At 42.2% G+C, this 18,207-nt stretch overlaps 1 long non-coding RNA gene across 2 annotated transcripts in view; it reads left to right on the forward strand.

Moving 5' to 3' along the window:
* The first annotated feature begins 9,821 nt into the window (after positions 1-9,821).
* Positions 9,822-18,207, forward strand: part of LOC126213108 (uncharacterized) — an 83,128-nt gene continuing 74,742 nt past the window's right edge. For both annotated transcript variants that reach the window (XR_007541075.1, XR_007541074.1), the window contains exon 1: positions 9,822-9,865. This is a non-coding gene — a long non-coding RNA (uncharacterized LOC126213108). The remainder of the gene's footprint in view (positions 9,866-18,207) is intronic.

The following is an 18,207-nucleotide window of genomic DNA, read 5'->3' on the forward strand; positions in this document are numbered from 1 at the left end:
TTTTCCCCTCCACCGGTGTGCTCCAAGGTTCTGTCCTCTCCCCTCTTCTGTACCTTTTGTATACGGCGGACATGCCGCCGCCTTCACCCCCCATCCACTTTCTCCAGTATGCCGGTGACACCGCCTTCCTTGCCCTGGCCTCCACCCTGCAGTGCTCCCAACACCTTCTCCAATCCCATCTTGACCAGTTCACCACTTGGTGCAACCAGTGGTTGCTCAAGGTCAATCCTTCTAAGACCCAGGCGATCACTGTAGGCAAAACCACACCTTCCTTCTGTCCCCTCGACTTCTATGTCACCATCTATTGCCGTCCTATCACCCTCACCCCCACCCTTAAGTACCTTACCGCCACCTTTGACCGTCGCCTCTCCTGGACCCCCCATCTTCGGACAATGCAAGCCAAGTCACGCTCCGTCTCCTCAAGCTCCTCTCTGGCTGCACATGGGGTCTGGACCCCTCCAACATCTTCCACACATATAAGTCCCTCATCTGCCCTATCCTCTGCTATGCCCACCCTGCCTGGATCTCTGCCTGTCCTACCTTTTACAAATCTCTTCAAATCCTAGAACGCCATGCTCTCTGCCTCATCTGTCGCATCCGTCTGCCCTCTCCCACGTGGATCCTATATGACCTTATTCCTTTCCCGTACTTCCTCCTTTTCCTCTAATGGATACGAATCCTCTATACCCCCCGTAAACTTGATCCCCCACACCCGCTTGTCTCTCCCACCCTCTCCCACCCCCATGCGCTGCCGCACCTGTATTCCCACATCCCACCTGCTCTCCATCTCTCCACTCTTCTTACCCTCTCCCAAGGTGGCTTCCACCAGCTCCCCCTCCAATTAACTTTGATCTTCCTCTCCCACTTTCTGTGTTTTTTCCTCAGGGCACCCTCTGTCCCTTCTCTCTCTTCTCCCTTCCTCACCCTGGGCTTCTCCTACCACCCATACCTTCTTTCCTCCCCCCCCCCCCACCTCCCCTGCCACTGGCATCTCCACTCTCCCCTCTCCCTCCTCCACTATCGTTTTCCCCTTTTAGCAGGTCCCGGGACTCGCACACGTCCCGTGAACATTAGCGCGCCGGAGATCATTGTCATCGGCCTTATGTGCGTGCCGTCGTTTTTGTGCTTCAGTGTTTTCGCCGCCCACACTCCTTCGTTCACGTGTGTCGTCTCAATCATCAGTGTTCGTGCACAGTGCTGACAGTTTCCTTGTTTTTTCTTTGCGTGTGAATGGCTTCGTGTTTTTTAATTACTGTGTCTACTGTTTTTTTTAACACTGTTATGTTATTTCTGTGTCCTCATTGGTTTTCTCTTTTTGTACTGCCTGTGGCTGAAGAGTGGAGTAAAGTTGCCGCTGCCAGCCCACCTTGTGTAAGGTGTAAAATGACAATAAAGAAAAAAAAAGAGCCATCAACATTAAGAAAACATAACAATAAAATTTTAAGACAAAAATTAAAAACCAAACACTTTCTATTTGGACTATCTTCATCGTTTTATACCACGGATGTGGGTAAGTCTCGTAGAAACATGAAAAACAATGTTTTTCGCAACATCGAGCACGGCATACAAATTTCATGCTTTCCGTCTGGTCACTGAAGAAGCGCACAGTAGTGTTGGAGTTTCTCCAAATATAGTTTCATTCTCTTTAAAAATTAAATGGCTTTCGAAGCTATATTGTTTCTATCCTCGTCTCTTTTTACATCTGAACTGCAACTGCTCACATAATTGCAGGTTAGTTGGACAACTGGCTGGCCAGTGCTGTCCAAGTTTAATGCTCCGGTATAGCTGTTGTCCCGCATTATCGCTCAGTCTACGTGCGTGTAACACAGCATAAAACGTATCCTTATGATCGTACTTGACTGTACTGGTCTCAGCTTGGTTTCTGCTCCACGTGAAACGAAAACCAATTATATTGAAGCAAACGTGCAAGAATTCATGGCGTAATGGTTACATCAGTTTTATTCTTATGATGAACAGATAATAATTACCTTGTGCTGTCTTCCAGCATCGTCATTACATCAGACCAGCGAGTGCATTGGTAGACGACATTCTTTGTAGGCAAACGACGGATCTGAATACTACACGGTTCGCGTTATAACATTGCCTCGATTTTGAGAGGAAAATATAGATAAAAATAATCTCAGGGACGTATGAATTATAATGTGAATGATTAAGCTGCGAATGAACGCTAACATTGTTCGGCCATGACCCCCAAACAATGCCACAAACAACTTCTCTCTGATGCAGCCCGAAAGTGGACTAAGAAATGCATACTAAAGTCATGTGTAACGTGAACAGCAAGGAAAGGGATCCACAAATGAAACACGGCTATTTAAGATGAAATTGACATAATTATTTCACAAAAGCATACAAGTGACATCAGACAGCTTATCTCGGTACCGGAGGACAAAAGGGAGAGAGGGAAAACAAGTCGTCTTCCGCTTTTCTTATATCGTTACACAAACGAGCGTACCTACTACATTTTGTTTCACAGAATATCCTTTCAACATTTTATCTCAAAGATACTTCTTTACAAAATAATCCATAAACAACTAGAAATACATCATCTTATTTTTATATGTAAAGTTATTTACGATATTTTCAGGCGATAATTAAAACTAGGGCTGCTTCTTTATACATTTGTAACGTAACATTTCAGCACGCTATCTGAGCGTTGGTGGGGGATGCCTCGTGACCGCATGCGATAGCCAGTTATGAAAGACAATGCAGCGCAGTGGACGATCATTGATACAGCCACCTACAGTATTGAGAACCGGAATGCTACATTCTCCGAATATCTGTCCGACGTTGAAGGGGAATATTTTCGGTTGGCGCGGGATGACAATCATCTGAAAACATTTGGCAACATGCTGCATATCATGATCCTGGAATCCCCGCAAGTGCTCTCCATTGTGCCACTTAACACATAATCGACAAAGCGTAAAAGCAGACGCTATAGAAGAATTCCTTACAATGCTATAGCCGTTTCCTGTTGGTGATAGAGGTGCGAGACTAGAAGTTGACAACACAGGAGAAACAAGTACATGGATCAAAGGCACGTCATTAAAAATAGAAAAAAAAGAAAAAGAAAAAATCGCTATCTACTTTTAATCATTTTTAAGATGAAGCTATAGGGATAAAAGATTGCTATTATTTAACTAGAAGAACAAAAAGTTCTTTTCATGCAGATATAATTAATTTTGCCCACTATGTCCCGATGTCGAGAAGAACGTTTCTTTTTTTTTTTTCCTTATCGGTGATGAAATATGTGGTGTCACCGCCAGACACCACACTTGCTAGGTGGTAGCCTTTAAATCGGCCGCGGTCCGTTAGTATACGTCGTACCCGCGTGTCGCCACTATCAGTGATTGCAGACCGAGCGCCGCCACACGGCAGGTCTAGTCTAGAGAGACTCCCTAGCAGTCGCCCCAGTTGTACAGCCGACTTTGTTGGCGATGGTTCACCGTCTACATGCGCTCTCATTTGCCGAGACGACAGTTTAGCTTAGCCTTCAGCTACTTCATTTGCTACGACCTAGCAAGGCGCCATATTCAGTTATTGTTCTGAACAGATAATATTGTGAATCACGTACCGTCAAGAGCGACGTTCATCATTAATGGATTAAAGTTAAGTGTCAAACTAATTACGTCCGCTTTCTGAATTCTCATTCCTTGTCATGTTCCAGACCTCACGTCAGTAAAGTCATTCCCTCCTCACGCCTGCCTGCGTGATCTAAAACGCGTGCATTTCGGCCTCCTCTAGCAACACGGTGTTGGCTCTTCTGCCAACACAACAAAATACATTTCATTCAATCAAGCGTGATAGATGCTTAAATTCATGTCATCCTGACGGTGACGATGGAGGCTATCGTCGAAAGCTCGCGATTTTATCCCGCATTAAGCGGTAACAAAACCGAGAATGTTTTGCATATAAGTGCCGTCGCGACAGACTTCTTTCTCATAATGCTTAAATTCAGTTCGCTATTTATGTTCCACTAAGGAATTTTGTTACTAAGTCAGACGAACGACGAAATCCTATTTATTTCTTCATTTCTATATCATTATTTAAAAAAATTGGGCAGTTGAATGTCACACGGTACAAGGCTGCCCAAGCACTACATGTGTGTATATGGGAGAAATAATGAAATTAGTAGTTACCTTACTATATAGCGCGGTGTGAAACATGCAGATACATTTTACACTGTGAGAGGGAAAAAAGAAGAAAAAGGTGCACCACAAACAACTTATGCAGATTGGTCAAAAATTGAAATGAATACAGGTATCGACAGAAAAAGCAAAATTGTTAACTTTGGTGGCCGATGAATGAATGTGTGACGCTGCAGAGCAATTTCAATGTGCAACTGGCGAAGCTGGTAAACGAGGGACATGTCGACAGCAACAAATACAGTCTTTACGAATTTTGTTCTGTGTACTCTTCTGGACAGTAACTATGCCTGGCAGACAGACACGTGGACGCTATATGCAGATGTCATCATTTGGGAGACTTGTTGGGCTCAGAGAAGGCAGTTGGAGTAATCGGCGAATCGCGCGAGATCTGGGAGGGAGTGATGCCACTAATTTCCGATGTTAGTAGGAATGATAAACAGTGGCCAAACACAGCGTAAAGAAGGACGTGCTTGACATCGAGAGATGACAGAACGTGAGGTCGGAGCAGTCATCAATGTGGCACTCAGAGCCCCAGATTCATCATTATCGCCGGCCGGAGTGGCCGAGAGGTTCTAGGCGCTACAATCTGGAGCCGCGCGACCGCTACGGTCGCAGGTTCGAATCCTGCCTCGGGCATGGATGTGTGTGATGTCCTTAGGTTAGTTAGGTTTAAGTAGTTCTAAGTTCTAGGGGACTGATGACCTCAGAAGTTAAGTCCCATAGTGCTCAGAGCCATTTACACCATCATCATTATCGTCGGGCTGGCGTGCAACTGGTGCTTCAGTTTCTGCAGGGACCATTAACAGGCGGCTCACAGAAAGGGGGCTGTGTTCACGTCGCCCCTTACGCCGACTACCAATGAACCCTGTACAGCATCAAGCTCGTATGCAGTGGCGTCAGGCACATTCGGCCTGGAATCTCATTGAGTTGAGTAGAATTGTCTTCAGTGATGAGTCTCACTTCCAACTGAGCCCCGAAGACCGACGAAGACTTGTCTGGAGATGCTGCAGACAGTGGTAGGATGGCAGACAGACAGTCCCGCCATACGGGAGGACAACCAGGCGTTATTGTCTCGGGTGCTATTACATTTCCCAGTAAGACCCCTTTAGTTGACTTCTGTGGAACACTTACAGTGCAGCGGTAAGTCGACAAAATTCTATCCACAGTGTTGTTGCCCTCCACAGCCTGGACGAACTTTTCAGCAGGATAACGCCCGATCGCAAACGACGAGAGTTTCTACTTCATGCCACGCCCAACCTTGACCAGCAAGGTCGCCAGAGCTCTATCAACGTTACGAGCTTTATTAGCAGGGCCCTTCTCTCAGTATGGTATATTGCTGATCTAACATGCCAATCATTGGCTTCCTCAGTTTACAGAGCTCATTCTCTTGAATAAATCATCAACTTTTCCTGAAATTGTAGTGATTTGTTTGTCTTTACATGTACATCACATCCACCGATATCCATCCCATTCAAATAATTCCTCCGCAGTATGTCAGAGGGTATGGTAAATTAAGAGCAAAAAAAAAGTGTCAACTTTTCTATGGTGAATAACACCTCTGTGTTGTGCAGCAAAATGCTATTTGAGAGCAGAGCGTTGTGGTACGTTTCACTGAATTACAAAAAGCGATACGAATTCGAAATTATGCAAAATATGGCTGCATTGAATTGGAACGAAAGATACATTTTTCAAACGAGTCTGCTAGACTAGATGAAGTAAATATACATTTCCCACATAGTGGATTACTTAACATAGAAATGGTATGTAACATTGTTTGGGAGGAGAAGCAAGTGTTTTTGTAGTGCATCTAGCAATGTCATGGGTTTCAGATGTAAACCTAGCAAGACTAATTCACACAGAGTGCAAAAATTTTTTTTTCTTCCTCCTGTCTTCGATTAATACTCCTTTCTTGTGAAGGTTAAGTTATTCGTAAAAGAGTTGTGTAAGGGTATTAAATTCTGTATCATATAACGTTTTAATACGTATTTTCATTTGTTAGCATACTTTTACGTCTGATCAGTTTGAGATGAAGCTGGGAGATGGTGTTAAGAAACTATATTTCACACCTGAGGCAGTGGCATAGTTACGTAGTTCGGCAGCAAGCACGGTGTTTTAACTTGTCAGACACATGTTGATGGGGAGCTCGTGAATGAGTCGTTCAAATGAATGCTTCACTCCAGTGAAGTGTGAACTAACCACGCAATTTCGATGAACTGGTACTTCAAACTCTTCACAGATAGCACAATCCACACTTTTTTCTAGTACATTCACTCACTCTCTTGCCCTCTCCCTCTCCCGCTACATCGGCCCTACGTCACTCATTCTCCCTTCGCTTCAGTCCTCCCTCTACTGCCTGTCGACGAATCGCGCGGTGTTTGTGGAAAACGATAGGTTTGCGGTGGGTTGAGGCGGTGAGGGGCGAGGGGAAGGCAGCGTCAGCTGCTTCCTGCAGTGCTGACAACATTACCCGTGACTATTTGTGCAGTTATACTTCCCGTCTACCGTTGGCAGCGCTTGCAGACAAATGAATATTAAAGATACAAACGAAGAGGCTAGCTGTGTGAGTACGCACAGCCAACATGAAAATAAAATGCTTACCTTGTGAGTCTGGAACTGAAGCATGCGTGGAATCCACACTTAAAAGCGTTCCTGTAGGAATGTTTATCTCTTACACATTATTGAAATAATTATACTAAATGTCAATGTCAATTTAAGGATTGTCCTAATTAAATTTTAAAAAACACATATATATTTATGAATAAACATTAACGGATTTGGCGAATGTTCAGAAATTTCCGTTTAAAAACATGATTTGTTCCACACTTTTTTCCCTGTCAGGCGATTTCTTATTTCAGTTATAAGGTGTCCTCCCTTCGAGAACACTCTTTCAGATGGCGTGGAGGTTGCAACAATACACAGCCATATTTTTGCAAGTTCAAAGAGCGAGGGGTATACTGACAGCCTTGTCTCTGTAGTAGGGGCTCTTGTAAATATTTGTGCACCTCCACTATTGCAGCAGTTCTCGGGTGTGGATTACTCTGCAGCCTGGAAAACACTTCATCAAATTCGAGCCAGAGACTAGAAGTAGATTCAGTGGTTGGAACTGAGATTGTTGCAGTAGCAGTGGATGTGTTCGTCACAAATTTCTCACAGTGCCTGATCAGGTTTTAATTCACCCTCTCAGCAGAATTTTTATCAGAAAAACCATGTAATTTGAACTGGGGATCCAATGAAGTTGCTTCTGCGAAAATGGAATTTTCCTCTATATTTCTAAATCGTCGTTTTACTTCAGCTAACTCTTCGGCCAACTGTTGCACGTCTACATGAATTTCAGTGTTATTAGCACACCAGTAACACCGTTTTTTCAATGAGTGACTAAAGAGTATAACTTTAGAAGCAGTGACAACATTTTCAGCTGTCATTTCCTCGGTGCAGTCTTTGAAAACTTTCAACTTGTGTTACACTTGCAATGTCCTCTGCAGTCAGATTTGGAAGATCCGGATAATTCAGAGTGATAACTGTCATTAGGGAATTCTTAACCTCGATTATTCTTCACAGCATATATTAGGTTGAATTCCATCTTGTAACAGTGTTCTGTTTTAATGTCAGAACTGGCTCTTTTAACTGTTCCTTCATCTTTTCAGTTTCGTGCAGGCCTGCGAGCTTCTTTTAAAGAATTCAACAATTTTTTTTTACTTTATTCAGAATGGGTTGAATGCGCGGAAGCCCATTCTGAACAATTAAATTGAGTGTGTGTGCAAAGCAGGGGATGCTTCTAGGCTGTGAGTCTTATAGCTGCCACAATATTAGCAGTATTGTCACTAACAACACACATGACTTTTTCTTGAATGCCCCATTACCTCATGACACGTCGCAGTTCTTCGGAGAGTTTTTCCGATGCGTGCTGTGCCTTTCGTCGTATTTAAAGCACTCTAGGAGGGAAGACGCCAGCTCCAGGTCCTTAACGTAGTGTGCTGTCACCGACAAATATCTCTCATTTGTGGTTGAGGTCCACCCATCCATTGTCAGCACAACCACTTCCGCAGAATTAATTTTGACTCTCACAATTTCCTTCATCATGGCGTACTGTTGTTGTTGTTGTAGTGCATTGGAAATAGTGTTCCGAGCTGATATTCTGTAAGCATCATTCAGTTTGCTTACGAAACTTTGGAAATGTTTGCTTTCCACTATGTTGTAGTGCAAATAATCCTTTACAACAGTCTCCAGAAGTGCGAAATCTATCTCCCGATTTCTTTTGTCCGAAAGAGGTATCGGAAAAAAACATATGTAATGTTACGTGATATTGATGTCTGCTGTCTGATAATGAAGTGACACTGCTATTTTCTGGCACCGACTGCTGTTCGCTTCTGGCAATTGCTGATGCTGGTTCCGGATTGTCCGGGTTATTTGTCCAAGAAACATCGGAAGATGTAGATGCAGGGGGCGCTAAGCGCCTAACTGACAATGACACTGTTGGATGCAGCACTCGAACATGACGCGCTAGATTAAATATATTTCCTCCTTTATCTGAAATACACATAGAACAACAGTTGCAATTTGCTTTCCCATCACCTAAATTGGCGAAGAAACCCCAAATTTCACTCTTTTTACGCGATCGCGAGTTGCTAGCCATTGTATAACAGTGAACCGACACAAAAACTGCTTTCCGAATAAAATAAAGAGGGATTTTAGCTGAAATCGTACCAATGACTACAGGTGACAGTTTATGTTTTGAATTTGGAGGGTTATTACTCTCAACAAAAATAAAATGTACAGGAAAACTTCTGAATAATTACTTAACGTAGGTATATAGACTTTGTAACAGTGGTAAACATACTCATTCTATTTTGCATTAAATTTTAAAAGAAACATAAAATTGGACTGCATTTCTTTGGTAGCCCTAGTTTTCAGTCCATGAATACAACAAATAAGGTTTCACTTGGCAGATAAAGACTTTTTTGGGCGTTTCATGAGAAAATGTCGAGCAAGATTAAATGTAATACCTTCTTTATTTGTGACAGGCTTCTTTGTTTATGTTTCCTTCATCCCCTTCGACCATGCTCCATTTCAGTTAACTCAAGACACTGTAAGAGCGTAAAACGTTGCGTGCACGTTACTGCATAGTTCTGCCATCTGTTGATAAAATTATGAAGTATTATGAAGCTTTATTGTACGAGCGAGGCAAAGCAAGCATAGCCGAGGCTGAGCGGCGAAGCTTCACCGCAAAGAGTAGAATGCAAGAAGTAGTTCACCATTTCCGCTATAACCCCATGGATTCCTTACGTTCCTGAGGCCCAGCACAAGTGACCGGCGCCTTCCAAAAATTTTGTAAAATCTCTAGTTGCCAAAATGCGATATCCAGTAGAGGGACGTTGTTGTATATAGAACGCTAAAACACAAGTGATGCTAGGTTCGAAGTATTGTCCTCATTAATTGTTGAGAGAATTGCGTAGTTGTAGTATCAGACTGAAAGCAGGTAATTTTTAAAGTGAACAGACTCTTTGTCACTTCTAACGTGTCCCAGAGAAACTTCCAATAGCAGACTGAAATCAAATCGCTTACAGCAAAACACTCGTCGGGACTGTTGCTTGGCGTCGCCGACAGATGGCAGATCGACACGCGTCCTGGGAAGTATGGCCGTTCACTCGACCACGACTCCCCCTACAGTCTGCAGTGCCCAAATATTTGTAGCCACACAGGTCGTACACGTTGTTCGTTCAAAATGGAAGGTCTAGTGTATTTTCGTTATGTTCGGTAAATAAACAGTGATTTCCCCAGACTAGGAGCGTGGGAAACATATGGCGTTCCTTCTGAAGGGACAGATGCAGCAAGAACTCCTCCTGACGAAAATGTGCAAAGCAACCTGGTAGCAGACAAGAGAAACTCTGTTGTGTGCTGTAAGTACAACTTTCACCTTAAACGAAAACAACGAAATTTAAGGTACACCGAGGAGTACAGCACATAGTAAAGACACGAAGCATATTAACTTCAACTAATATGAGACGACAACTCCTGCATGAAGTTGTGAGGCTGAGGTCTTGACGGTAAGTTGGAAAGATGCAATAAATGCGACGTATGACTGAGCCAACAAAACAGACTGTCATGTTTCTTTATAGTACGATGTCTAATTCCTGAAACACGCTTTTATCATTTGTTTACTTGCGTTTGGTGTATTATTAAAGGAAACAACGAACGGCAAAAAGATGTGAAAGCCATAACAGGAATTCAAATGTAATGCTTTTATGTTGCAGCAAACGATGTCAATTGCATATAGTAGGTACATCACCTGTGCAAAATGATGTTATACATGACAGTTAACTAAAATTGCACACATAGGAATGAACTTAACTACAAGGTCCTTAATGAAAAGTTAAATTATTTTCAAGATCAGCAAGTAGTATGTCACCGATGAGAAAGCGTCATTGTGTTTTACTCTGACATTGAGTGTAGCCACTAACAGTAATATTAATAAAGTTCTGTTGTTTTACATTTGAACATGTCATTTTGCTTCTAAAGGCAATGGTCATGAACACTTAGGAAATTTGAGGACGTTCAGTGACATCAGACATAAGGAGATCTGGTAACACTGATTATAAAAGGACACAACATATTCACTGCACATGTAGCAGTACTGCATCAGCGATTAGTGTAACACACAGTCAGGAAATATAAATAGGGTTGGAAACCTAAAATTCATACATGTCTGCAGTGATGAAAATTTAAATTGGAAAGAGGACATTTTGGAAACAGCTTAGCTGTCACATTTGCAGTTAGAATCAATGCAAATCTTGCGGAAAGACTAATCCATATGTTGAGACATTTTTAAACACGGTTTTAAAAATGAAACTGACATTTACATCGTTTGGTTTGCAGATGAGAAGCTGTCAGTACAGGACACCATACGGTAGGTCCTGCAAAATCATATAATGTAAAATCACGCTTAGAAGCAAAACGAACAAAAACTTTCTCTAGGTCGCACTTCTTTAAATCATTTATAACCTAAATACTTGATTTTCAAAATTTTGCTGGTCATCTCCTTCTAGAGGAAATTGATTTTAAAATTAGCACAGATTGTGTTGCCTCAGGTTTACTTTCTGTTACTTTTTCTAATACTGATGTGAAATGATTATAAAAGAAATACAGGCTGCCCAAGGGAGAACTATAAAACGATATTACGTCGCCACCGATATCTTTGATTTCAAATGAGTGAGAGTCGTATAACTCCAGAGGTGAAGCCACAACACTGTCTCTTACAAATGTGCAGCTCCCTCCACCTATGAAGACTTTTGTTGACGAGTGATGCACTAGTCTGAATTGTCATAACGGAACTGATTCTCTTTTGAGATACCTCATGAAGTGTTCAGCAATTCACAGGATTTGGGAATCTGACAGTTCACTGTTGATAGTCATTAAAAGTTCTAACTCGTTCAGCTTATTCTTAAGTCTGTATATGTTATGAAAATAGATTTCGGGCAGAGTAATGTTTCATACTAATATGAACTTCACGAGAAGATTGTGGCACTGTTTCATTAGTTATAACAATGTCTGGATTTTTTTATAGCATTACTGCAACTTTGCAATTTATTGAAGTTGTTATATCTGATATTTTTTTGGGGTTTGTAGCAAAAATCCTCCACCTTTGTTGCAGGAGGCCTTGGCTTTGTGTTGGCACTTCCTGCGGCTGATGTTCTGGGTGCCTGTGCTGTGGCTGATAACGTCTGCTGTTGATGGAGCCGTTGGAGTTGCTGATGCTGATGGTCTTGCTGCTGCTAGTTGCGGAAAATTGTGCCTTAGCTGTCCTTCATGGAATTTTTTTGTGGTACTGTTGATGTTGCTCTTCTTGATGGTTGCATTCAACATCAGTTTTTTTTGTACAGAATACACTTCTGCATATAAGGGTGTCAGTGAGAAACTGTCCTGTAGTTTTTATTTGCTTCTGTCTCTGTTTCCTGTGCTATCCTTGTTAGCGATATATGTGATGATAATACTGTTTACTTCTGGTTGTGTTGCTGTTTTTCTTTATATGCGTGGTGCGTCTTCTATTGATTGGACATGTTCGAAACTACAGACATCACACACGTAAATACTTAAACACTGTGACAGCCTTTAAAGATTATTTCCGTGCGTATGCACTCTCTCTCTCTCTCTCTCTCTCTCTCTCTCTCTCTCTCTCCAAAACTTTTGGGGTAATCGGGGTTTGGCTGAACATGGTGGGCAGGGGCGCTACACAAGTAGTGTGCAACAGAACTGGATGAAACCCATGCTTCGATAGCTGCAACAGTTAAGACAACTGCTCATTTAAAGTGAGAAATAAGAGTCTGACCGACAGTCTAGCACAGGTCTTCACTTCTTGCCATTTAATTAATTTTAGTCTATCTGATGCTGATTTCATGATTTCTGTTTCGTCATGTGAATGTTTTATGTGCAGAAGGTAGTTTAGGCTGTATTGTTGTTATTACTGGTGTTGCGGAGATGGGCATTTATGTAAACTGTGAGTAATTCCGAAATTGTTCTTGTCATTAAACACTAAGTGAAGCCCATATTTTTTGTAGCCACTTGATCTGAGGAAGACATGGACGTCCGCTATAGTAGCATGGTTATATGACAACACTGATCCTATTAAATGGCTGTTCATTGGAGAAATTGTGCCTCTCCATTCTGGTATGTCATGTCTGTATGGAATAGTGCATCATTTTGGTTTGCATCGCCATTTTAAGGATGTCTGTCGTCACCATTTTTAAGTCTGTGGCTGCATTCATCATACCATACAGGCTGCCTAAAAGGATCAGACTGGCGGTCTTTTTAGACTTTTGTGTTCCTCTCGATGTTACGTGCAGCGTTCTTCAATTGCGCAATGACAATTAGAAGCTGATTTGATTTTGCTTTTTGTGAAGTTTTGGGCCTTAGGAAAATTAAAAACCACATTCATTTAGCTTTTAATGCAGTTATAGGCCACAGGACGATTAAAAACCAATCCGGTTTTGCCTCAAGACAGTCAAAAACCCATCCGATGCTGTACGACCTTGTGTAGGGGATGGGCTTACCTAACAGCGCAACATCAGTTGACTGCTGAACTTGAGCAGTCATCCACATTGTACAGAATGGTTCGGGTAATGTGCAACACAAACCACAGCCGTCGTTTAGGATACATCAGTCATTTGTAGTTGACCCCATTTACATTAACACACTTACAGGGCCTTCTGTTGATAAAAGTTTTCGTTGCTCTCTGTTCCTAGACGTTTTCCATGTCTCAATAACGTGCTGTTCAAATTTGACATCATGCTGAGCAGTTGTTCTCATATGGCAGCGTTTTGATACTGGAATTTTAATTACGGACATCCTGTATGTAAACAGTCTCGCATGCAGTATATAGCTGACAGAATTAGTTCTTTTTGCAGAAGACACTGGTATGGCAATTAATCCAAGCGTACATGCAGAAACAAGGGAATGGTAAACAGTGCTCTTAAAAGTATCATTGACTGGTTTTCTGTGAATTGTCTCTCCCTCAACTTTAAAAAGCCGCTATATATTCACTACTTCTCATCTTGGGCTACTACACCAATTACGAGTGTAACACATAGTTGGAAAATAATCAATGAGGTGGAAACTTCAAAAGTGTCCTTCTTGATGAAAATATTGACCGGAAAAGAATATTTTGGAGCTCCCAAAGCTTCTTAATTCAGCCATATTTGCAGTTAGAATCATGCAATTGTTAGAAAGAGACACAGCAGTAATCTGACATATTTTACATGTATTTATTCATTAATGTAATATGGAATAGTGTTCTGAGATAACTCATCTTTAACAAAGAAAGACTCCATAGTCTAAAAAAGTGCTGTAAGAATAATATATGGTGCTCAACCGTGGTTTCACTGTTGAAGGCCAGACTGTGGCATCACAGTATTGTTTATATGCCCTCATGAAGCTTCCTGTACATAGGCCACAGGAGGTCAAAAGCAAAAATGACGTATACGAGTAAAACACTAGAAGAAAAAAGGACGCTGATTTATGCACATTAAGGTTGCCTTTAGCAAAAAAGGCGTGCACAATGGTGCAACAAAAAATTTTGATGACTTACTCAGTCATGCAAAAAGTGTGACAGAGGGCAAAGTAAAATTTGAAGATAAACCTATAAAGATTTTCATAACAGCTCGTTCTGTTCAAGAGAAGAATTTCTATTATTGTTGTGGTAGGAACTGCTAACTCTTATCTGCTTGTCTTCACTTTTATTAAAACAAATTGTAGTCAGTGGTCAGGATGTCGACGTATTTACAAAGTAATTCGTGACGAAACTTTTAAATGATTTTCTCCATATCATTACGTTTTATGATGCAAATAATCCATGGAATATGAATACTAGGATAAGATGCCCAGAGTAAGTGCAGCTTTCAGTCTATCCGTGTTCTTCACATGCATTGGATTCCGGTTAAATTTTTTTTTAAAAAGATTGTTTTTCACAAATCCTATCGTGCAAGAATAACGCTGATACCAGGAATAATATCTCACACCTCGAGACGTCACGTGATCGCTGAGGAAGTCTGAGGAATCACACTGTGGGATCCTGTGGGGGGGGGGGGGGGGAGGTGCACGGGATTATCAGGGAGCTGGACAAGCTTCAACAGGGGAAAGGGAGGATACTGTGTCCTCTCAGTTGCTACAGAGGTGTCGAGACGGAGGTTTTGTAGCAGTTTTCACCACGATTAAGCATCACACCAACTTCAGAGCGGCGAACAAGATAAAACGTCGACTGAACGTGGCACTTGTGAGAGAGAGGATTCGACATATGCGCCTCAGGCTAGATGTGGTAGCCAGGGAGCTTTCACATCTTCACCTGTACATGACAGTCTCCTTAGAAGCTGAAGACTGGGACAGGGTAGCCAGTGTCTCTCGGTCTTGGCCTGTAGCGGAGAGTGCCAAGAGGATTGCCTCAGAACACCAGGCTGTCAAGTTTGTCAGCATGAGTAAGAAAACACAGCAGGAGGGGGATTCTCATATAGTGATTAACCACTTTGATGAGATCACTTTGAAAGTACTCAGCAGCAGATCCAACTTTTGCAGCAACTCCTAGAACTGCGCTCATTTCTGGTTTCATCCGTACAGTGGACCAAGAAGCCACACACATTCACCAAATGTGGCAGAAGAAACTCGATGGGAAGCCAGCAGGGTGGTCACCAGGACAAAACCTACAAACTGGAACATATCAAGTGATGAGAAGCGTGCACTCAATAGGCATCAGGAAGAGAATAGCACCCTTAAGTACCTTACCACCACCTTTGACCGTCGCCTCTCCTGGACCCCCCATCTTCGGACAATGCAAGCCAAGTCACGCTCCCGACTCCGTCTCCTCAAGCTCCTCTCTGGCTGCACATGGGGTCTGGACCCCTCCAACATCCTCCACACATATAAGTCCCTCATCCGCCCTATCCTCTGCTATGCCCACCCTGCCTGGATCTCTGCCTGTCCTACCTTTTACAAATCTCTTCAAATCCTAGAACGCCATGCTCTCTGCCTCATCTGTCGCATCCGTCTGCCCTCTCCCACGTGGATCCTATATGACCTTATTCCTTTCCCGTACTTCCTCCTTTTCCTCTAATGGATACGAATCCTCTATACCCCCCGTAAACTTGATCCCCCACACCCGCTTGTCTCTCCCACCCTCTCCCACCCCCATGCGCTGCCGCACCTGTATTCCCACATCCCACCTGCTCTCCATCTCTCCACTCTTCTTACCCTCTCCCAAGGTGGCTTCCACCAGCTCCCCCTCCAATTAACTTTGATCTTCCTCTCCCACTTTCTGTGTTTTTTCCTCAGGGCACCCTCTGTCCCTTCTCTCTCTTCTCCCTTCCTCACCCTGGGCTTCTCCTACCACCCATACCTTCTTTCCTCCCCCCCCACCTCCCCTGCCACTGGCATCTCCACTCTCCCCTCTCCCTCCTCCACTATCGTTTTCCCCTTTTAGCAGGTCCCGGGACTCGCACACGTCCCGTGAACATTAGCGCGCCGGAGATCATTGTCATTGGCCTTATGTGCGTGCCGTCGTTTTTGTGCTTCAGTGTTTTCGCCGCCCACACTCCTTCGTTCACGTGTGTCGTCTCAATCATCAGTGTTCGTGCACAGTGCTGACAGTTCCCTTGTTTTTTCTTTGCGTGTGAATGGCTTCGTGTTTTTTAATTACTGTGTCTACTGTTTTTTTTAACACTGTTATGTTATTTCTGTGTCTTCATTGGTTTTCTCTTTTTGTACTGCCTGTGGCTGAAGAGTGGAGTAAAGTTGCCGCTGCCAGCCCACCTTGTGTAAGGTGTAAAATGATAATAAAGAAAAAAAAAAGAGCCATCAACATTAAGAAAACATAACAATAAAATTTTAAGACAAAAATTAAAAACCAAACACTTTCTATTTGGACTATCTTCATCGTTTTATACCACGGATGTGGGTAAGTCTCGTAGAAACATGAAAAACAATGTTTTTCGCAACATCGAGCATGGCATACAAATTTCATGCTTTCCGTCTGGTCACTGAAGAAGCGCACAGTAGTGTTGGAGTTTCTCCAAATATAGTTTCATTCTCTTTAAAAATTAAATGGCTTTCGAAGCTATATTGTTTCTATCCTCGTCTCTTTTTACATCTGAACTGCAACTGCTCACATAATTGCAGGTTAGTTGGACAACTGGCTGGCCAGTGCTGTCCAAGTTTAATGCTCCGGTATAGCTGTTGTCCCGCATTATCGCTCAGTCTACGTGCGTGTAACACAGCATAAAACTATAAAATAAATAAAAAATAAAATGGAATAAAATATTAATGATTAATTATTCTGTATGTATGATGATTGGTTGTAATTGGTGTTTGCTTATCTGGAACGTGGACGTTTAATTATTCGGTATCAGACGCTTGACAATGGCTATTTGGAAAAGGCAATGTAACTTGTAGTTGACCGTGAAAGAAAACTGAAATAATCGGACTTCGTAATTAAATCGTTTCCAAAGACTGCTGCGGTAGGTACGGACTCATGATCTAATCTCAATATTACAATGATTTGCCAGCCATGCCAATACGTCGTACAGAGGTGATTGTCTACTAAACATAAAAAGTTACACAGTTAGTTAAATCAGATATATTCAATGAAATAGCCTACAGTTCATAATCCTACTTACTTTTATAAATATAAATTCATTACAGAATCGAGTGCCTAGTGTGGTTGCAACTCGCAGTATTCTTCTATAACATGAAAATATGGCGGTGTGCCAGACAATAAAATAAAATACATGCTTCTCGCACCACTTCTACCTGAGCTCTCTCTTCTCTTAATCAAACATAAGAGTAACGTAATTATTCTTTTGTCTTTATCAGCGACACAGCGCTGCAGTTGTGTGCCATAGGCTTTATTTATTAGTCACTGATTATTTATTTAATTAATATTTCGCGTTTCCGCGGAAACTCACGCTCGGCATGCAAATGTGCCTTTATATTGCCCCCTGAATTGCGAGGCGAAAGGACACACCTGCAGGCGAGCAAATCACCTAAAGGCACAAGAAAATCTAAGTTATCTACAACTATTCACATGACTTACATTACACACATTATACACATTATATACAAAATTTGAATGACGCGGGTGCGCCGTAAAAGTTCTTATGTTGGCAGATAGAGTGCGCGCATGCACAGAAGCGTCTGTGTGACTCCGGCAGTGCCGTTATATCATACAGTTAGATCACGCGGCACAGTAATGCAGTTCATATTGTTCGTGTGCGCGCGTATCTTAGTCGTTGCACAAAGAAAATATTCAACCAAGATTACATATGAAGACTACATTCTATAACAGGTAACTTAGTTTTAAATTTACAATATTTGTTAAATCACAATACAACTCAGATTATTGAATGTTCTTAGTTACATAGTATTGTTTTGAAATACTTCAAAGAAAAATGTCCGTATGTTTCAGGTGCGTCGACCTATTCACATCGTGTCGTTATTACAGTTCATATTCATCTGCTGCGCAATAATTTTTTCACAGGTTAGTATCATCGTTGTATAACAGCGTGAT

Source organism: Schistocerca nitens, chromosome 11 (assembly GCF_023898315.1).
Source record: "Schistocerca nitens isolate TAMUIC-IGC-003100 chromosome 11, iqSchNite1.1, whole genome shotgun sequence".
Taxonomy (NCBI): domain Eukaryota; kingdom Metazoa; phylum Arthropoda; class Insecta; order Orthoptera; family Acrididae; genus Schistocerca; species Schistocerca nitens.